The sequence below is a fragment of the Perissodus microlepis genome, chromosome 12 (genome assembly GCF_051167445.1).
Source record: "Perissodus microlepis isolate ML-2025 ecotype Zambia chromosome 12, ASM5116744v1, whole genome shotgun sequence".
Taxonomy (NCBI): domain Eukaryota; kingdom Metazoa; phylum Chordata; class Actinopteri; order Cichliformes; family Cichlidae; genus Perissodus; species Perissodus microlepis.
In genome coordinates this window covers 22,479,507-22,487,824 of record NC_140472.1, presented here as the reverse complement: position 1 = coordinate 22,487,824, position 8,318 = coordinate 22,479,507, and the positions used below count along the sequence as shown (strand labels likewise).

General features: G+C 42.5%; 1 pseudogene; it reads left to right on the top strand.

The window, feature by feature from the left end:
- Positions 1-379: 379 nt before the first annotated feature.
- On the top strand, positions 380-8,085 carry LOC146376285 (macrophage-expressed gene 1 protein-like; annotated as a pseudogene).
- The last annotated feature ends 233 nt before the right edge of the window (positions 8,086-8,318 follow it).

Genomic DNA, 8,318 nt, shown 5'->3' with positions numbered 1-8,318 from the left:
AAGTGACGGATGAACAGCGGGACCACTGTGTGCTGTTTATTAATAAACAATAAAATATATTCCTATATGACAACATGCATAAAAGCAGAACGGTATTTGTACGTCAGTGGGAAAATAGCGGTGGCTTGCTAGCTTTTGTGCGGCTTCCCCGGGTCAGTGAAAACTTTCAAAAGAGAAATGAATGAACTTACCAGGTTGCCCGATCTCTTCACATATCTTCCTCCAAGCTCGGTCCTTTATATTCCTGTCTCGGTACAGAAAGCAGCTGGTGTCGTACAGCTCTGGGTTGTTTGCTACAGCATTGATTAGCCTTCCCTCCATTGAAGAATGAAGGGCTTTGGCTGGATCTGCCCCTTTGCCCTAGGTCACAGTCACGTCACCAGGCTCCTGATTGGTTGTCGCGGCGCGATTTGACACTGGAGTTCAGATTTTTCCAACTCGAGCAGTAGACGCGAAATGCGTATGCACAAAATGCAACACAAAAACTCACGCGCGTGGTTTTTTTCGCGAGTCAAATGCCTGAAACGCGCTACACTGACGCGCGTTTCAGGCGTTTTGGCGACGCAAATCTGCTTCCGAATTTTCGCGGGAGCCGCAATCGCGGGTCATCGCGCCTTTCCATTGACTTTACATGTAAACCTGACGCTCTGGCCGCCTCTATCGCGTTCGGAGTGAACACACCGTAAGAGAAGGCTGGCTTTCACAACCTTGGAGAACCATCTAATCATGTCTTCCCTATTTCACTAGTGGCCAGGCCGGAGAGGAGGAGAGTTGCTGGAGTAGAGCACCTGGACAGATCTGGAGTCAGAGCAGTGTGTGCTGGAAAGTGCAAAGAGCAAAAAGTGTCATTGTACCAAAATAAACAAAGGCAAAACACAGCCTTGTTGAGTCCTGTCGGGTCCTTTGGGTTACACAGTCCATAATACCTTCTTCTAGTCTTTAGTAGTCCAGTACCAGTGTTTCATGGCCCAGGCAAGCCCCTTTGTGTTATTCTGACATCTTAGTAATGGCTTTATTGCTGCAACTCCTCCGGTAAAACCTGCAGCTCGAAGTCTTCTCTTCACAGTTGAAACTGAAACTGAGACCTGCTTACTATGAACACTATTAAGCTGTGTTTGAAGCTGTTGTCCTGTGAGCCGTCTATCACGCATTCACTGGACTTGAACTGGAACAAGTGAGGTGTTCTAAAACTTTTGACTGGTATACTTATATACATGTTTAAAATTCCCCTCTCGCGCCTGCAGGCAGTCTATTCTTCAAGCTTGGGTCCTCTACAACAGACCTGGGAGCTTGAGGGTCCTGCACAATATGTTTACTGTTCCTAGGACTGCACTCTTCGCGACAGAGATCTCTAAAAATATTTCTGGGATCTGGTGGAGCCACTCGCCTAGCATGGGGGTCACTGCACTGAGTGCTGCGATTAATGTTTTTGGAAGTCCCACAGGATCTTAGCACGGTCATTCTTGTGATTCTCGACGACCCTAGGGGGAGCCTCCCATTTTGCCCTTGGGACTTCTAGGTCATACTCAACACAGATTTTTCCGTATACTAAGCCAGCCCCTGGGTTATGGCGCCCCATGTATGCCCCACCTGCTATCTTGCACTTTGCTGTTATGTACTGGATTGTTTCAGGGGCATCGTTACACAGCCTGCACCTGGGGTCTTGCCTGGTGTGTTAGCTCAGCCTCTATAGATCTTGTGCTCAGAGCTTGCTCTTGTGCTGCCATGATCAGTGCCTCTGTACTGTCTTTCAGTCCAGCTTTGTCCTGCCACTGGTAGGATTTCTGGATGTCACCCATTTCCTCTATCTGCCAGTGGTACATACCATGCTGGAGCCTGTCCTTCCATGATGGCTCCTCCTCTTCTTCTTCTTTCTTGGGTTTCTGCTGCCTGAGGTATTCACTACGCGTGCGGTCAGTTATGGCCATCTTCCTGATGTACTCATGGTTCGTTATCTCAACCTAGAACATGGTTCTGACACTCACTAGTCCCCTGCCTTCTTCCTTCTGCTTGGTGTACAGTCTCAGGTTGCAGGACTGTGGTGATCCCACAGTTAATGGTGACTTGTGCTGTTGGCTTGAAGTTGGCCTCTAATGAAGGCTCTGAAGGTCCTGTTGATCTTGTCTTCTAGGCATTCCAGGATCCACATTTCGGGCATCAAGTCATAGGCCTTGTAGTCAATTCAGGCAGTGCACAGGTTGGTCAGTCTGGTCTTGCAGTCTCAGGCTCTGTCTACCAGTAGCTGGTGTGTCGCTTCTCTGGTATTTCTACCAATTCCTTTCTGTTCTCCGCTCATGTATTGAGCCATGTGTTTGTTCATCTTCGCTGCTATGATGCCTGACAGAAGCTTCCATGTGATACTGAGCCAGGTCACTGGCTGGAAGTTGGATGGGACTGGCCCCTTCTTGGGTTCTTGGGGATTAGGACTGTCCAGTCTTCAGTTAGCCATTTGTCACAAGGTGGAATTTGCATGTTGTGATTGGTTTGTTAACTTGGCGTTTTTAATTATTTTGCATGTGTAGCTGTGTTTTATCATTTTTAATCTTTTAATAATGTTAAGTGTTTTATTCTTACAGTTTTATTGCATGCTTTTATTGTGATATTGTTGACATGTGTTTCCGAGAGAAGGAGGAGCCTTTGCCACAAAAGGCCAATAACAGGGCCTGGCGGGATGGATGAGCAGAGGGTCATGGGGTGGTAAGCGGCATCATGGCAACTGCCATGAGGTGCACATAACAGACGAAAGGACTACGATGATGATGACCGCGATGACCAAAGCAGCCCGACGGTGGAAAGAGATTACAGTGGTGTTGTGGTAGACCAAAGGAGGAAAGAACACCGTCGGCGGAGAATAAAGAGGTGACGGCAGAATGTCTTATCTCGTTGGACAGCGAGACACTAGCAATGCCTGTCAAACACAACGTGTCTGGATTTTAATGGACTTTTAGCATTTTTAAGAGATCAGCTTAGGCCATTGGAACTTTTTTAGTTAACTGTTTTTATATGTTTAAATTCTTCTTGTCCCTGGCCAGGGTTTTTTATTGTTGTTTTTTTGGTAAATGAATTATATTTTAGCAACTTAGTTTTATTTTCTCTACTGCTTTGGCTCCCCCACTACGCTTTCTGTTTTAGAAGGGATTCCCTTCTGATATAACCACGTGACACATTTTGTGTATGTCTCGTCAATTAGCACTTGGTTCTTCAGCGAGTAGGCATGAATCATTTCGGGGCCTGGTGCTGTCCAGCTCTTCATACTGAAGACCTTTCTTGGATGTTAGTCTTGTTGATGGTTGCAATAGGAATTGTCTGTATTGCTGCATTCACATTATCTAGTAGATCTTCAGAGGGTACTTCACGTAATCTTGGTAGCTTGCTACAGAGGGTGCAGTTGAGCTTCATGTCACAGTTCCTCTCGCAACCAACACTCTTTCTTCCATTGTACTTTGGGCTTGGTACCCAATCTCTGGTGGGGGTGATGGTGATGATATTTGTGTTGTACCTCGTCAATCTATAGCTGTGACAGCCGTGAGTCGAATCCCCAACCTGAAGTTGCAGTATGAAGTATGCAGCTGCATTATAGATATACAAACACGCACACACATATGAGAATGAGAATAAGGAATTGTGTTTTCACTTGAACTTTAAACTTTACACTTCAAGAGGAAAGTTTGTCTAGATTTCATCTTTGCATACTCTATACACTGACAGAGAAGTATACTCTGAGGTAAAAAAAACAAAAACCTCTTAGTTGTTGAACAAGATGTTTCTCTTGGTCATATGATACATTACCTAAGAGTAGTAGGAATGTTACTTGAGCTATATATTCAGTGGCCAATGCTCATTTCTGACACAGCCATCATGAAAACTGCCGTAGCCCTATTAGTGATCTTTTTGCTTTGTGCCTGCTCTTCAGTACCTGTGATCCGTCCAACAAACTGGCTCAGACAATGCCGTGAGTCTACCAACCTCTCCATCACAGCACTGGAGGTGCTGCCAGGTGGAGGTTGGGACAATCTGCGAAACATGGACATGGGCCGAGTCATGAACCTCAGCTACTTCCAGTGCCAGACCACTGAGGACGGGCTCTACCTTATCCCAGATGAAGTTTTTGTCATCCCTCACAAAGAGACAGGTGTTGAGACCAGCTCAGAGATCATCAGGTCCTGGCTTGAGCAGAAAAGCTCGACATCTGAAAGCATTAATGCAGACATATCCTTCCTCCCAGTTCTCAATGGTAAATTTTCTAGTGAGAACAAGAGAATGAAAACCCATCAGGTCAGAGACTTTTCAACCACAGCCAGAGTGCAGGTAAGTTTTTATTTTCAGTGTAAAATGAAATGTACGGTAGGTGCCATAGTTGTGGTGTTTCTTGTTTAAGACACTTTAAAGAGTTTTTTGTGTGTTTTAAAATTTGTGAAAGAATTTTATTTTTTTCGCTCCTAAAGTATGATCAATAGCATTACAATTTTTTTCTTTAATCTGTTGTACAGCATGAATTTAAAAACGTTTGTTAAAAGCAAATTCTGTTCTTGTATTCAAGATTTAATTAAATATAAGAAAAAGAAAATAATTTTTTTACTAATGCTAAAAAAATATATATCTATGAAAAATGTTAATATTGTAATCCTCTCTTTCAAAGGTTCGTAACTTCCTCTACACAGTTAAGCCTTATCCAGACTTCACTCTGGACACACGATTCGTTCAGCAAGTCAGAGACATCGCTGATGCAATTGAGAACAACCAGACGAAAAATGCAGACTATCTCTCAGAGATGATGGTGCTGGACTATGGGACTCATGTCATCACTAGTGTGGATGCTGGGGCGGCTTTGGTGCAGGAGGACTATCTCTGTTCCTCTTATGTGTCAGACAGTGAGTCAGAAAGTTCTTCTGTGAAAGCACAGGCTGGATTAAACTTCTTTGATAAGCTGAAGTTTGACATTAGCAGTCAAAGTGCCCAACAGAGCTCCTCACTTCAAACATATCAATCCAACATTACATACTCTCTCATTCAAAGCCATGGAGGTGCACCTTTTTATCCTGGCATCACTCTGCAGAAGTGGCAGGAAAGTACCAGAAACAACCTCGTTGCCATCGATCGCTCAGGATTTCCTCTGCACTATTTTATAAACACCAACACTCTCACTGATCTGCCACACCCTACGATTGGAAAAGTTGCTCTTACAATCAGTCGGGCTATAGATCGCTACTACAAGATCAATACTCGCCCTGGGTGTGTTGATATGAAAGCCAAGAACTTCAACTTCCAGGCTAACAAGGATGATAATTCCTGTGAAGGTCCAGCTACAAACCTCAGTTTTGGTGGTGTCTACCAAGAGTGTGTAAAACTCAGCTCAGATGCAGATCCACTTTGTGATGCCCTGGCACAGAAAAACCCAGATACAGGTGACTTCTCCTGTCGTCCACCTTATTTACCAACTTTACTCAGATCATAGGTGAGACAACAAAGTTACTCTAAGTATGAATGTCATGATGAAAGTCATTCCTGTTGGATTATTTTTAACTGTCATGAAACACGCTGTCAGGACAACAACTATGTTCGTTCTGCTCGCATCAACACCTACTGGTGCTCTATAAATGGACAGGCTCCAGAAAACTCAGGGTATCTGTTTGGAGGCATATACAGCCGCTCGCTCCTGAACCCCCTCACGAAAAGCAAAAGCTGCCCCCCAGATTTCATTCCACTAAAGTACCTCTCAGATGGTGAGGTGATCTGTGTGAGTAATGACTATGAGACAGGTACCAGATTCTCAGTACCATTCGGAGGTCTCTTCAGCTGTCAGTCAACCAACCCACTGGCAAACAATCAACGAAGGTGCCCTCCCAAGTTCAGTCAGCACCTTGCTGCAATCAGTGATGGCTGTGAAATCCTCTACTGTGTTCAGTCTGGACTGTTCACAGGTGGAGAGCTGAAACCCATTCATCTGCCTCCGTTCACCAAACCTCCACTTATCAGCATGCAGGCCACCAACACAGTAATGGTGATGACTGAAGGAGAAAACAGCTGGGTGAGAGTGGGCCAGACCAAGAAGTGGAAACTTGCCAAACTAGAAGAAATCGAGGAAATTGTCCGTGGCCTTAACCCTGAACTCAATCAAATATCTAATGGAGAAAAGGCAGGTGTAGCTTTTGGGGTGATAGGTTTGATGCTGCTAGTTATCATAGCTGCAGTGGTTCTGGTGAAGAGGAGGAGAAAGATGTCTGCATTTAGAACTACAGGCTATGAGGAAATAAGTGAAGATGCTGAGATGGAGGCAGCAAGATGACGCTACTGAGTGCTGAACATAGTTTATTAGATGAGCACCAAGATACATAAATTAAACTGGTGGAAAAGATTCAGCCTTTAACTTCTCTAAAGTCATATCATCTTAGTCATACTTCTTACTAACTGGAAATTGTTCACATTTAAGAGTTTGTATTTTGAATCAGCCTTTACATTACTGTAGTATATAATACTCTAGCTTATGTACTAAAAATTGTATATGACATGATATGTGTCGATAGCTAATTTTATTTGAAAGTACTATCAATAAACTATGTACAACAAACTATCTGAGATTTTTCACACTGTAAAATAAAGTATAAATCAAACACATGCAACATTGTTTTTCTGTGTAGTTTTAAAATTTTCTATGGTGTTTATCTTAAAGAGATTGTCTGCCATGCCTCTCCCCCCCCCCCCCAAAGTTTTTAAATAAGCAGAAGCATGACATTAATAAGAAACGTTTTTTGCATTTCAACAATAGTTGTACAACAATATTACTCCACCAATCTCCTAGTATATTTTTCAGACTATTATACCATAGCCAGTTGGGAGGATTACGGGTAGAACACCTGCCTCGAAAACAAACTGCATATTCCAAGTTGTTATAAATATTTTTGTAACAATCTAAGGATATAATTTAACAACTGTAACTTTCTTCAGCACCATATGATTAAAAAAAACAGTACAGAGCAACTATTGAGATTATGTCATTAACAGTGTTACATCCTCATTGTGTTTGATAAATCCTCTCACCAGAAATAACTATCCCTGGTATAACTATCAAGCATGCACCTTAAAGGAAGTAACTATTTTTTTAATAAGACACATTATAAATAATTGATCACAGTTTAGATTTTTTTCCCCACAGTATATGAAATACATGATTGCTTGTACTGCCCTTGTATGGCCAACATGTGCAATGGCATTTTACACATGAACACTTGAGCTCCACCATCCAAAGTGCACAATGCATAAAAATGATGAAGAAGAGAGGCAGGGTGGAGGGAGTGGAGGTGAGTGATAGGGATTATTGATCAATATATTGACTTATTCTGCCCCAAAGAAATCTTTTAGAAGTTTCACCTCAAAATGTCAGGATTCTCGATGCACAGGCCGAGGAGGGGGAGTGGCAGTAATCTTTCACTCCAGCTTATTAATGAATTAGAATCCAAATCAGCAGAATCAGCATACTTAATTAATCCCTAATGAAATGACGTGGGTTACAGTTGCTCCAATACAGTAACAGTAACAGAAACAGACTAGACTATTTAACAATACAATATGTTACAGATTTACAAATTTAAGAAATAGCACAATATATACAAATCACTCAATAATAAATGTCAAGGATTGACAGAGGTGATTATAAATAAATATCAAGAATATTGACAGCAATATTACTGAGTAGAAAAGAGCGTGTGCAAAAAGGGTGTAACTACTGCAGTGTTTACAGTGTATTGGATGTAGGAGTTGTGCAGGGAGATGGCCACGGGCAGGAATGATTTCCTGTGTCGTTCAGTGGTCCTTTTTGGTAATCTCAGTCTCTCATTCCAACCATAGTCTCAAACAGTTTCTAATCAGTTAAAAGCCAAGTGCTTTGCCTTGTCCACCCTAAATGTTATCTCTCATCCACCTGGCCCCTCAGAGACTGGGAAAAAAAAAAGCATATTTCTTCCATATTGGCTTCTCTTCATTGGCTGCATGTTAAATTCAGAATCAAATTCAAAATCCTGCTCCTCACAAACAAGGCCTTGAATAATGAGGCCCCATCTTATCTTAATGATAATAATAATCACTCCATTGGAGCACTTCACTCTCAGACTGCAGGCTTTCTTATGGTTCCTTGGGTATTTAAAAGTAGAATGCGAGGCAGAGCCTTAAAAGCATGAGAAAGTGGTAGCGATGTAAACAGCCATAATCATAGAGGATCAATGTTGACAAAAGTCAGTAGAAACCTGGACTCTACCCATGGCTAATTCTCGTTCACTGCCAATCATTTTACCACTTTAGAAATGCCATGAAAAACTTTTTGT